This window comes from Coenobita brevimanus, chromosome 67 (assembly GCF_032717465.1).
Source record: "Coenobita brevimanus isolate Jiangsu-jjx chromosome 67, ASM3271746v2, whole genome shotgun sequence".
Classification (NCBI taxonomy): Eukaryota; Metazoa; Arthropoda; class Malacostraca; order Decapoda; family Coenobitidae; genus Coenobita; species Coenobita brevimanus.
This window is the reverse complement of record NC_137020.1, coordinates 6342484-6357325: the sequence shown is the minus strand read 5'-3', so window position 1 is coordinate 6357325 and position 14842 is coordinate 6342484.

The window sequence follows — 14842 nt, the reverse complement described above, 5'->3', positions numbered from 1 at the left end:
ATGTTCGCCTCCATAACTCAGATGGTTTTCATTCGATTTAAAGTTAACTTGGCGGAAATGCTGAACAAGGATGAAGGGATTCGGTTTTATAAACAGCACACTAAAGGCCGAAGTCTCAGGGCAACCCCAGCTCAAACAGCTCTGATCAGCTTTTCACTAAACTTGCTTGAAGGATTAAGAGTTGGAAAGGGATGTAGTAATTCAGTTTTGAAAACTGTCGGTCCCAAATCAGTGTCACAGGGAAAAAGTAACTTCTGTCCATATAGAAAAGTTGCAGGACACGAGTGTAAGCCTTACTAAGAAAAAGTAATGTGCAATTGGAGGCATAAATTTGCGTTAAGCGAGCTGGTCTGAAATGCGCCTGTCTGGTAATACTATATGGTGAAGAGTCGACATATATGCCTTTTAACGGCCCGTGTTTATATTTGGCATTCGGAGGTATGCTCAGATCACAATATTCTCTATTTAGTATATGTAATAATCATCTGAAATGCAGAATGTAATAAACTAATGGTATGAAAAGTTGTATAAAAATATACTATACACTCAGTGCTAATTCCCGCCTGGTCTCTCGTCAACCTCTCCCTCTGTCCCTTCCCTCCACTCTGTGGCACGCCCCCGCTCTATCTCCTTCCCTCCTCCAACTTGTTATTCCTCCCCCTCCTTTTCTTCTTCCTATTTTTTACCTTTTTCCTATATCGTCTTCCCTGCAACCTCTGTTGCTACACATTAATTTTTTAAAGGGCCAGCATGCATGTTGCACTGTGCTTCTTTATTAATCATTACAAAATTAATATTTCATTTAACATTATATATCGTCTCAGTATTAACACAACAGCATCAGTGGTTTATCATTATTATTCCCCTGTCATCGCTTTTCTCTCGTCCCTTCTCTCAAAACGTTCTCTACAGTCCTCCCTCCGTTATTCCTGACAGTTTTGAGATACAGGTAGCTTTGAGGTTTGTATTTCTATGTTACTCCCTATCTACTGTACATCCCATTCAATGTCTTCCCAATTTTTCTCCTTATCGCATTCGCACAGCCCTGTCTAACTTTCCTTGGCATGCATGTAATGTCATGGCGATATGGGGTTATGTAAGCAGTCACTCACCTTTTCATATGTATCGCACTGTAGATAGATCAGTCCGTTCCTAAAGCCCTTTAATACCTGTTTTTGTGGTGCGCTGACAAAGTGAGTTCCCATGCCCCATGTTTGGCTCCTGCAAGCCCACGAATTTCAAGAAATAGGAAGATCTTATACCGTACAGTATGAAGTACAGTATTAGCAACAGCAAGGGTGTTTTTATGGCAGGGCAATTACGCTCGGATTCGTACCTACTTTATTAGAATCACTATTTCATACCATGATCAATCGGTCACATGTTCCCCTGCAGCTTACTCTTATACTGCAAAATCATGCTTGAGGGGTATGGTTGAATAAAAAATCTCTCTCCTCCCATTCATTACCCATTGTTTACATGCTCCAGATATATGCCATCAATATGAAGCAATATTAGTGCTGTTTCTGTGTCTTACTATTGAAGTTGATAAACCTTACCGAGATGTCGATCGCTGTGTGTTTCATAAATCCTAGTGGTGTTAATACCCTCAACCGAGGTGTGGGTATGAAGATATCCACCAGTATTATATTTTTCATTTTGAACTGTTTGCTCCGGGAATTTAAGGTCACCATGTAATTGGGAATATATATTATGCAAAAATATGTTTTTTGCTTGGATAAAAAATACTAAAGCAGTATCGTGTAAACACGGATGTTGGCGCCGTAGAATAATGAATGATGCTTGTGAAAACGGGGAGATGAGCGATCAGGAAGAAGAGAGGAAAAAAGAAGGGAAGGGGAAACGGCAGGGATACAAGAAGAGGGATGGCTAACTAGGTGGGGGAAGGACAGAGGTTTGGAGGGGTGGAGAGAGAAGAGGGGAGAGGCGACACAGGGAGGGGTAGGGGAGAGACCAGAGGGGAATTAGCACCGAAATTTTAGTATAGTATATTTTCATACGGCCTTACATACCATCAGTTTATTTAATTCTGCATTCCAGAGGATTATTACATTCATTACATAGAGAATATTGTGTTCAGAGCATACCTCTGAATGTTAAACATACTCATAAGCCATTAAAATGCATATCTGTCAACTTTTTTCCATACAGTATTACCAGACACTCAGGTTCATTTCATACCTGCCGGCCTTAAGCGAATTTATGTCCCCGACTGTACAAAATGAAATACAGCTTAAGCACACATCAGAATTGACAAAACATGCTTGACACCGAAACAGCATCTATCTCTAGGCCTCCGTAACACCATTTGGTGTTGGTGAGTGGTTCTGTACAAATGAACCGATGTCGTATGAAAACCCAAGTTGTGTACACGTAAAGGAAAAAAATTGGGGTTTGTTGTACGATATGTCAATGAATGATAAGTAGAACGATTGCGAATGTAAAGAAAGGGCACACACAACACAGTATTTCTCATATGAGTAAAGAGTTAAACAAAAAAAATAGCCAGCTGTGTTAAGGGAAACATCGCTGAATTTAATACCCTTAATACCAGTACCTTCAATAAGGTTAAAAATACACATAACCCTCACATTATGACTTTACAACAGTTTTATTTGCCAGTAGGAGTTCTAATCAGGAGATTATTACATCCGATAATCACTGCCTACTTACTGTAGCTTCAGAATATCCCCAACGTTCTGCATTAGTGCAGTCTCTTGGAGTATGTGTGGAACAATGAAGCCTTGCACTGTATTGGAAATACTTCATAGCGTCCCTTGAAATAACAGGCTACTCATGAACACGTAACAGGTCATCACTGGTCTTCATTTTGCACCAGATATCTGGATGTCGACTGAAATGAAAATGTTGTCAAGAAACTATTTATCTGTATTATAGGTTTGTTCAAACAATAAGCAATCTGAGTAATGTGGTGAGTATTAATAAGGATAATTTGGATTAAATCACGTTAATCGAATCGCGTCGTCATCACAGTCATCATCATCATCGTTTTTCCTACCAAAGGATAGTGTGAAGTAGGATCCAAGAAACAAAAAGAAATTTAGTTTAAAACGAACTGACCAAAGGCTGCCCAATTATGCGTGTCACACCCCCAGAATCCTGGCTCCACCTGACGCACGCCTTTTATATGAAACTGAGTGAATCCTATGACTCAGACCACAAGAGGGAAGCAAATCCTAAATTTACGCTCCTCTGTACAAAGCTTATTAAACCATATCGATGCCGTTTCACTTCCCCAGCCTCATCAACCATCATTCTTTACTTCCTTATACACTCATTTACCATCTCTCCCCACCTTCTTCTTGGTCTACATTGCTTCCTCCAACCTTCGGAATCACTGGAATACACTCTAATCACACCCGTTCCCTCCACTTGATCATACTAAATGTGCATCATCACTTCCACTCTGGTGTTTACAGATTTCCTTACTCGACATTTATCATGAATCGTATTATTGTTTGTCGTATCTACTCAACGCACTCCATATAAATATTTCTTAGTAACCCAGTTGCCAGCGCTCATGTTCTTGAACTTTCAGTATCATGCTACACCAAGATCTGACACTCATATTTAGTGTACGTACTAATAATCTTTTTTTGCAAGCTTCCTGTAACTGCACTTAAATCTCTGTTCGTACTGAGGCCTTCAGATCACTAGACACTTTCCGCTACAGTACCTTTATTTTTTTTTTTCCAACTTTCTTTACACACATACCCCTCTTTCTGTGTGGCCACCCAGGTGCATAAACTCCCTTCGCAGTTCAAGCTCGCTCTGTTCACCATTCATCAAAATAGGAGTCTCTCTCTCTCTCTCTCTCTCTCTCTCTCTCTCTCTCTCTCTCTCTCTCTGGTCTCCTCATTTATTTAAAAAAAAGAATAAAAAAAAAGGACGTTTACAGACACCATATAACCACCGCACCAATCTGTCAAGCTTATTTTCATCACTGGCAACCAACACAGCATCATCTGTATACATCAGATTTGAGACAGGCTATTCTTCACTCCATCAATCATTTCCAACCTCATTTCTCCCTCACAGTCACTCGAGGATTTACCAGTCTCTTAATCCCGCCCATATACGCACTGAGCACCCATAGGGACGACAGTCAGCGTTATATCGTCCTAACACCGATGTTAAACACAGGCATTACTATTATCATATATCACACAACAGCCTTCAGCAGGTTTTTAATACACGCACATCTTTCGCAATCCTTGCCTGATTAATTTGCCGCTGTCAGTTTCAAGATCCGTAAATGTCATAAATGACTTTTCACAAGTCCTCTCCACTATACAGTATGTCTCCCTTTTATCATTCACCAGGCCTTCTGATGTGTTACATTCTCATTGATAATTTTGCCTGTATCTTTCCAGCTATGTTCAACAGACTTATACTGTGAAAATTTAAGCACTCAGTTTGATCACCTCTTTCCACTTTACTTGCGGAGTGTCACTGACTGAAGCTTTTTTTTTTTTTCTAACATTTCATTCCATTGTCTCCGCTGTACGTACTCATCTCTGCATACGCCTCATCAATATCTATTGCCTTTCAACCGGATCAGAGCATTCATCATTTCTGTCAAGGTCATATTTCCAAGCACATTTTTTTTTTCTGCAAAGCACCAAAGAAAATCACGTTAATTGCCTCTCGGTTCTCAACCCCATTCTTCAGCTATTCAAAATATTCTTTCCAACAGTGTCTTTTTTCCACCTTTTTTTTTTTTAGTGCTCCTCCACTTTAATCCCTTACCCTTTCACACTTATTTCTATCGTCATTTCTACAACTTTGAATTGTGTTCCAAAGCTGTCTTCTATTTTCAGGGCAATTGGAATTCATTTTTCATCCCAGATTGTCATTTACCTACTCTTTTTTTGTTTACCACTTTCTTTGCGTGCTTCTTACTCTAAGTGTATTATAGATTTCTTTCATTTAAAATTCTACTTTGTATTCAGCATCTTCATACAACCAAACTGTCCTTTTCTTTTTTGCAACACAACACACAGCTTTCACATGCCTAACCATATACTCTATATATACATTCCACAAGTTGTCTAGGTCCATTAGCTTCAAAATCATTGACTTTAACTGCTTTTTCGCCATAACCTGGTACTCATGTGCATTATCAGATGATAAGTATTGTGTTGTCCAATATTATGCCAATATGGTAACACTGTAATTAATTTTTACTCTTAACTTCACTGACTTCTCATCAAAGTAAATGATAATTATGGTATAATTATAACTAACCTCGATAAATACACTCTTCATGTTGTTTACTGTTTCAGAGACCAATAAGTCATTTTTCTCTTGAAATATATTTTCACTGTTTACCCTTGTACAGTATTACGGTAAGACTTTATATGTGAGGTGAAAAACCGGTGTTAAAAATTGCATATGGGCAAAAGTATTGCTCTCCTGTATGAATTACTACCGCTTTGCACTAATCCATTAATGATAAGAGTAAATATCATTTAAAGAATGTTAAATGGCGCAAAGTGCTTGGCCGGCGGTAAGAACATGTAGCTTCACGAATTATATCTTCTTGCTGTATTGCATTTCCTTTCTTTAACTTTCTAACAGCACCACACTTTGGGGGGGAAAATCTAATAACGAGTTCATATTATTGCTCATGCCGCAGCTTATGGCGGGAATGGGCAAGTCACTATTTTTGGAGGTGGACGAAGAGGAGAAGAAGATTTTCCGAGAAAGCATTGTTATAACCTAAAAAGTAACAGAATATCAATAGGGCTAAATGTATTATTATTAGTGTTTCATTCAATTTTCATATAACCTCCTGTGGAGTTGGACTCCAGAGTTTCTCTTTTATTGATTTTATATCATACTTTCTGACTGTTCGTTATTTAACGTAACAGAGTCATAATCAAGGAGAAAAATATCTCGGTATTAAGAGAATAAATAAAATGACGGTAACATTGCTTTTACGAACACTGGGCAAGGATATCTGTCGAAAGTGTGCACATTTAATCCTCCCATGGTCTGGATGGCAATAGCTATTACCAGAAAATTATATTCTATTGAAGCACAGACATCTGAGCATTAATAAATTTCAACATACGGTAACACTTCCAAAACGGAAGCACAAGCACAGTAGACTAAAATACTACAGATGTTATGAATAACTCTGAATTCTCGCCGAAGATTAGCAAACATGGATGAACTACTGAACAATACTCATTCCGGTAAATATAATTCACATTTGCAGGTGAAGAATATATTACCAAACAGTTTCGTTGGACATTGCCACCATCTTCAGTGGTCATGAGAAAGTGGAAGAATGACATACTGTACAGTACAGGTACTGTGTGTGTGTGTGTGTGTGTGTGTGTGTGTGTGTGTGTGTGTGTGTGTGTGTGGTACTCTCAGGACTACTATCAATGTCTATGTCGCTGCCTCTGTAATTTTTTGCTGTCTCTGTCACTGTCTGCTTCTTGATCCGTGTGTCTCTGTTTTTATCTTCGTCTCTGTTTCTGTCTGTTTGTTTGCCTGTCACTGTCACTGCCACTGCCACTAATTCCGCCTTTCTCTGTCCCTTTCTGTTTGTGTCTCTGTCTCCTAAAGCTGTGATGCTTGGCAAAAAAAAAAAAAAAAAAAGGTAGAAAAGAACTTTGTGTTAAAAATGAGTTAAAGTGCCTCTTATCTCTTGATTATAACGTGATAGTACATCATTTTTTCAAAGACAAGGGGCAGCGTGCTAATACATGACTGTTGTGGATAGCGCCTGAAGATCAAACCATTGCTCTCAAAATGGAACTGTTTCTTACTTACCTGATCCCCCACCCATCCACCAAAGTTGGTTCAATTCTAATAAAATTTGTTTTAGTTGACAGTATCCTTGGGACTTGATCTTTGACCTACTTCTCTGAATAATAAGAAGTTTCATCCTTTGACAGCTTCTTCCTATTAATCCAGGTTTAATCCATATCAAATAGCCTGAGTTAAAAGAATCAAAAAGAATGTTTGACCTGCCACTGTGACCTTTACCTTTGACCGATCGTTCTAATAACTGAATCACTTCACCCTTTCCTGTCCATTAATTCTTCCACTGTGTTTGGCCAAAATCGGATCAAAATATGAGTTGACCGTGCTATATGACCCTTTTCGAATAAAAATTAATCAGCTTTTTTTCTGATGGTCTTCAATCTTTCAGTGTTAGGTGAAATTCCTTCTCATAATTCTTCCACCATCTTGCTAAAAGACAGAAACGCGGAGAGAACGACAGACGGACAAAAAAAAGAATAAAACACACAATCACCCTCATGCTCCCTTGCTCACGCGCGCAAGTACAATATTTTAGCCTTGTCCCTCCTGCAGTTGATCCTGAGTTTGTGAATACGTGCCATGTTCCAACAATTTTGCTTGTTTTGCATACTTTTTTTTGCACATAATCACAACACTTTCAATATGATGACGTTATTCCGTTTAGAGGTCTTGCTGTTATCGGTTGCTTTTATTCATCTTATAAGAGATCACAGGGAGTTAAGGGTCTAATGACTATATTAACCTTTGGACTGCAAAAAGGGGGGAGGGTGTTACAGCGATATGGCTAATTTAACGACGTTTGAAAATCAATTCAAATATGCATCATCATCTTGGAAATGGTGTTATATACCTGCCCATGAGTATACTTACGGAGTGATTGTGGTCGGATCTTTCCCAGTTAGTGGAACGCCAAAAGCTAATACGTGGAACTCGTTCCTGTCAAAGCTTCTGTGTGCTGCCAGTTGAATAAATCATGTTCTGAGCATGAAAAGCTACTGTCGATAATTTATTTCATTTTTCCCTCTCTTTCATTAGGCAGTGTCAGCCTTGCATTCGATTTCATCGTCAACTGTCATTTTTATGAGACAGGTCTGAGTCTTTCTTTGGTGCTAAAGTAACGTCATGATAAATGAATCAGGAAGTTCATGAAGTTCGTTCATAGTTGCTACTATTACTTTGTTTCTGAGCTCAACGTAGACGGTAGGGATGAGAGGTGACAGAGAGCTATATCCCAAAAAACTGTGTGACACTGCTCCTAGGAGAAATTCCGTATTGCGTTGTTCTAAATCCCACTTATATCAGGCAGGTCGCATGACCCTAAAGTTGACTGAAATGGGGTTAGTCGCACGGCAAAAGTTAACATCTCCCGGAAAAAAAAAAAAAAAAAAAAAATTCTCCATGCCTAATGAAGTCATCCTGAGATGGTAGAATACTCTAAGAACATTTTTATCTGTTGTAATATGGTAAATAACAAGGAATCCAACATTGCTTCCATAAGAAAATAAAACTATGCATACCAACATTGCCTAGATCTATGGAGGGTTACCCCCGGTGGCAGATGCCCCCACGGTCCCATTCTACCAGCTTGACCTACCGTATTTTTCTCTTTTGGCCCATCTTTCCAAAGATACATTTCACATGGGCCTATTCCCTAAGAACCTAGTTTTCCACTACCTATTCACCCATTCATCCACCCACCCACTAATTCCACGTGGACTTACTTTCCTACTACATACCCACTCATCCTGCCCACCCAGTCATCAACTCAACCCTCCCACCATTAACACCCGACCTCCCTGCCCACCTGCCCACCCACTCATCAACCTGCCTTTCCCACCCACTCACCCCTGTTAGCCCACCCATCCACTCACCCTGCCCACCCATTCACGCTGCCCTACCCTACAGCATTGCATCCATGCACCCACCCAACTTACCTACTCACCTCATTTAAGTGCATGCCCTACCCCAGCCATTCCCCCACCCACCTGACCCATTGTAACACTGATAAATGTGAGAGACAGTTAATTACTCTGTAGTCAATGACCCCCAAGCTCCACCATGTTGATATGGCTAGTGATCTGATTAGTTATAAATTTCGCCATCTGATGCGTCACTTTAGCAATTATATACCAACCAAATCAATTTATGGTTAAAAATGATCCATGTTTAAATCTTATGAAGCCCATTAAATAATTGCCCCCTATTTTCCTTAGCAAATATAAAAACCGACAGGTAGACACATAATAAAAAATATAGCTACGACTAGCAAGGCTAGCCGGAGTTACCCGGGTCAAAAACTATGACCGTGCATACAGGCATTTCTTGGGACCCTGGGAAGCCACCCCTCACGGAAATGCGACCCCTAAGGTCCCATTTTAACCAATGGACCTCCGATCCTCGTTGGATTCATTTTCCCAAAGATTGAGATCATGTCCCTAAGGAAATTTCCCCATGGAACTATTCCTGCCAAGGATTTATTCACAATACTGACATTTTCCCACTACACCCCCATCCCGTCTACACACCCATCCACACTGCCCCACCACACATCCTGCTCACCTATGCACCCAACCACTCTGCCCACCTGCCTACCCAACGATTCTACCAAATCATCCACCATTCCCACCCATCCACCCACACTGTCCCAACCTGCTCCACGACGACCACTCACCCACCCAACCCTCCACACCCAACCCACCCACCGCGACCATCTACCTCGTTCCCCTGCCCACTCTACATGTCTGAACACCCTCCCGACCCTTGTAATAATGGTAATTGGTCACCTTGTTTCCTTTATGTTCACTGGTTTAGTTCATATTTTGGCCACTAGAGTACCAAATTAGCAACTTTCAACCAAACCAGTAAACTCCCCAAGGATATGACCCCCCGCCATACCCCTTTGGAGCCGCTGAGATATCTCCTCCCTTAATTTCACTCGTGACAAACAGAGAGACAGACACTTAAAAAAAAAAGTGATATTGATAAGATAATCCACAAATCAAGAGTTATCTTTCAACATAAGATTTTATTCAGCTTAGAAATAGCACTGTAGTACAGAGAATGGGTTCATACTAACCTTTGCAATACGATGTCTTTTTGTTCCTTGATACCTCTATAATGAGAGGTATTTTTCTATTTTTATACCTTTCCCATGGGTTATTTTTTACTTGTTTTGGCGCAGCTTCAGAGCGAGTTCCTTTCTCTTAAAATCTTGTTACCGTACTTCTACCACTTCAGTACGAAGCCTTTTTTCATTCTCTTGCTACCTCTTTCGTATGATGTACGGTACTGTTTTCAGCATCACAATCGTGCGTTTTTAATCCTATTTTTCATACCTTTTCAGTACTTTATCTTAAACTTTAAATTAAATACTTTTCCGTGAGTTTTTTTTTTCACTTCTTGACACCTCTTGAGTGCTATATATTTTTTAAAAACTTGTTACTTATAGAAATTGAATACGATTTTTTTTTAACGTTTGGTACCTCCTTATTACGATGTCTTTTTTATTTTGTTGAAAAAATTTCGGTATAATTGGTAAAAAAAAAAAAATCTTATTCTTGATACGTGTTTAGCAGGTGGCCTATTTTTTTTACACGGTTCTTGGTCCTCTTCAAAACCATGTTTTTATTCTTGATACCTATTTAGTGCAGCGTTTTTTTTTTTTTTTTTTTTTTTATTCTTGATAACTAATGAGCAAGATTTTTCAAATGCCTTTTTTTATCGAATTCAAGTTTTTGCTATATATTTCTTTTTTACCCTTAAGTGAAGACTTATATATTTTTCAATTCTTGATACAGCGAGACCTCCTGATTCAGCATATTTAGCATATGCGAGACATTTTGTAGTGAAGAAGTTAAAATTCCACCTGTGCATCATGGCCGTGAGTGTTGTGATTTGTGAACTGGAGTGAGAGCCGTGAGATCATACATGATACATATCACCACAGCTCTTCCTTCCATATGGCACAATAGTTCGTCTGCTTTAACCTTCTCGACTGGAGCGTCCTATGAGTTTTATTCCAGCCAGTGTCAAACGATTTTATTGAACTGAGAATGTCATAAGAAACTAGGAGCGTTAACTATTTCCATTATCTTTTTCATGGGGTCATCAAATCTAGTATATGCTTTGGCTAAGATCGGGCCTCTTGTTCTGTTGAGGGTGGCATGACTGCATTGAAGTTAACTTGACAAAGACTGTTATCCTTCTGCAGCTTATATCTCGTAGCTCAATCGAAGAAGATGACAATACTACGGCTGTGCAGTACAACACTTCCATATAATTTCATGAATACCCGGTAACACATATTTTAACGATAAATTAACCTCATATTAGAGCTCATAATTCAAGATGGACAGGTAGCAATATCAAAATAAGTTAATCTGGTCACAGAATATTCTTAACCCTTTTGCTGCAGTGAGATTATATGAGATGAAATAATGGAATGGATAATGGATTATTAGCATCAGGTGTCAGAGTAAATAGGACACTAATTCAGAGCAAAGATGCATGACCAGCAATGGAACAGGGGAGCGGAAGAAGTTCTAGAAATGGTTGTGGCGTAGAACTGGTTTTGACGTGGCTGTGATCTTGATGTAATATCGCACAAAAAAGTTTCCTTACGAAAATGACGTGAGTCATTCAGCCACAACGAACGACGAAATATAGAATACCGACACTGTTCGAGTCGCTCTGCTATTTTGAAGTCCTGTGTTTCACATAAGGATTTTTTTTTTTTTTTAAGCGATAGAACAAGAGGCCTTGGCGTTGAATTGGCCTTGGTGTAGGAGTGGTCTTGGCTTAAGACTGGTGATCTTGGCGTAGGACTGGTCTAGGCGTAGGAGTAATTTAGCGATTGAAGTGATCCTGGAGCTGGAGTGGTCTTGGCGTTGAAGTCGTCTTGGAGTATGAGTGATCTTGGCGTTGAAGTGATTTTGGCGTTGAGGTGGTGTTGGCGTTGAAGTGGCTTTGGCGATTAAGTGACTTGTTAATGAAGTGAGTTGGTGATTAAGCGGCTTGGCATTACATGGCGTCAGCCAGGAAGGAAGGAAGTTTGACATCAGTGCTAAGATCTTAAACCATGCATGCCATAAAAGTAAACGTCTAATCTGATAGCAGCAGAGGAAAAATAACGGCCGGAAGAAACAAGGAAATATCAAAATGGGTAGAACACAAGAGGACGGTAAGGAGAGAAAAACTGGAGACCACAGGCCCCTTTAAGTCCACTCGAACGACAAACTGGGATACTGGGAAAGTATTCTTCCCTCACCTCTTCCCCAAGTGAGAGGAGGTGGGGGGGAGGGGAAGAAGCGTCCATTTGAAGATGGAATATCATACGGCGTTCTTCATCCACGGCAAGACGTTGATGGTAGCCTAAGTTTCTATTAGTCTAGAATGGTAGAATCGTTTTATGTTAGGTAGATGAAAAGCCAAGCAGGTTAATAGCAGCAAAGGGTTTAAGAAAAATAAACTGCACTGATGTTGAGCAAAAAACAGTTACTGCTTCGTCACAGGACACAACTTTCAGTGTTTCAGGTGTGTTGTGTGAAAACACTAACATTTTATCCAATTTTTCGTCTGCCTCAAAACAGGCGCGCATATAGTAATGAAAAAACACAATACAGATGACCACGCGTATACACTATTTAATAAATTACCTAGTAAGCTAATGTGGGAACTGTATTGCACTGGGATCACTGTGAGGAAACCCTGAGTAAATCAAGCGCAAAAGTATTTTAGCACGCGATATGATACATACATATAGATACTGTATATATATATATATATATATATATATATATATATATATATATATATCTATCAAATACTATTCCTAACACCATTTGTTGAATCCATTGATTTCACGAGGATACTCTGATTGCACAGGCACTCTTCAGTGACACCATTCTCGAAAATGACATCTTTTGAGGTATTCTTGATGTCACCAGTCCAGTTCATTTCACGGCGTGAATGACATCGCATAGTAAACAGGCTACTCCGATTATTATTATCACAGATATACAAAATGTCGACCTTATGGTAGTAAAACAGTTTCCTTGAACAACTGTGCTAATTAAACTTCACTCGAAGTTTAGCATTCAGTAAGTCGCCAGCAACTTACCGAGTATGGCCACCACCTTTACTCCATCAAGATGTTTTTCATTTATCATCCTTTGACTTCCAACCCCCATACCGGTATTATACACTTTTCGAATTTTGCTCACACTAGACCCAAATTTTCGTCCTTCTGAAGATTATTTCACTAAGCTTAGGGGAAGGAATGGATAATATATACTATGGTTGAACATACTTTCCATAGCGCTCCTTCATGAATAGCATCAAGTTCCAGTGTCCATCTGTAGTTACATTTCAACATTCAGGATGGTGAGATGACAATTTTAGGTCAGGTTTGAGTAATAACATTACATCACTTCCTAGCAGGTCCTGACACTGAAGTCCGAAAGTCAACAGTCACTGCAATATTAGTTAAACCACTAATCTCACTCACATTACAGTAGAAACCAAAAGTCGGAACACTGGCACTATCACAGGGACGTACACCCTTCCAAAACGACGGTCTGAACTACACTGCCTGGGCCCTGGCCCGCCCTGCCCCAGCCACCGCCACACGCTCCTCATCAATATCATGTGCTTCTTTGCTGATATTTTGGATTTTCATCCTCCCTCGAACATAATTAACATAATTTATGACGATACATCAGAAGTTTGACCAGCGATGTGAATATTCCTTACAGTACTCTCTCTCTCTCTCTCTCTCTCTCTCTCTCTCTCTCTCTCTCTCTCTCTCTCTCTCTCTCTCTCTCTCTCTCTATATATATATATATATATATATATATATATATATATATATATATATATATATATATATATATATATATATATGTGGAACAGTGCAATGAAGAACTACACATTAAAGGAAAATAGTACCGGCAAGACGATTCACTAATCTCTGAGTAAGCTTTATTACAAAATTATCAAATGCATCATGATAATTAGTCCCATCATAATCTCAGTATTATTTATGGGATGGACAGTGTCCCATCAAAATCAAACGAAGACATTATTGTAAGACAATAATCATCAATCACTGTCATTGTCCTAGCACTACTGTCCTATAATGAACCAGCTAATTATTACCCAGAAACAGGGAACAGGAATAGCAGTGTAGGAACATGATCACCAAAACTGTTTCGCCCACCATTCACAGACTCAATGTAGTGCTACCTGTAGGTGGCTCTAGACTGAATGACAGTTCTTTATCTCCCCAAACCATTTTCTACCTTGTATGTAAGCATCTAACAAAATGGATGCCTAGTGGTGTATTGGATTAGGCACTCCATCCTGATGTGATACATAATGGTTGAGATATATTATTCATATAATACCATTGACGGCTGAGAGACTGGACACATTTATCTTAAAAAATCGGGACTGAGTAGCTTCTCCCCGGACCCGTACACTCCTGTTGGTGTAAAGCAGAGGCTGAGTTAAAGAAATACCACAATTAAAGAGATCTAGAGTAAGAACGAGAAAATGAAACCATATTTGAGTAGCCATACTTATTATATCGCCACACAGTTTTTATTAATACACATATACAGTACAACATACCTCTCGGCTGTACGATTGTTAGATTTTTAAGGGGGTTTAGTTTGAGATTCCGTACAAGAAAATAATAAGGTGTATTAATAAAAATAAGTCGTCAAGGAATGGGTGCTTCCATGCCTCCAAAGTCCACCAGAATATGACACCTGATAACCGTATTCCATGACCTACACCTCACTTGCCACTAAATCACCACTCACTACGGCCAATAGTTATAGTGGAGGGAATGCTGATCAGTTTGACTGGCGGTCACACGGAACATTATCGAACAATTCTCAGTTCCAGCATTGCTGTTTGTCTCTCCATCTGAACTTCCGAAATTTTTCTGACCAATTATTTTTGGTATATTTGTATATGAACGTGTCTGTCTGAAGCTAAAAGGCTTCCAACAATAATC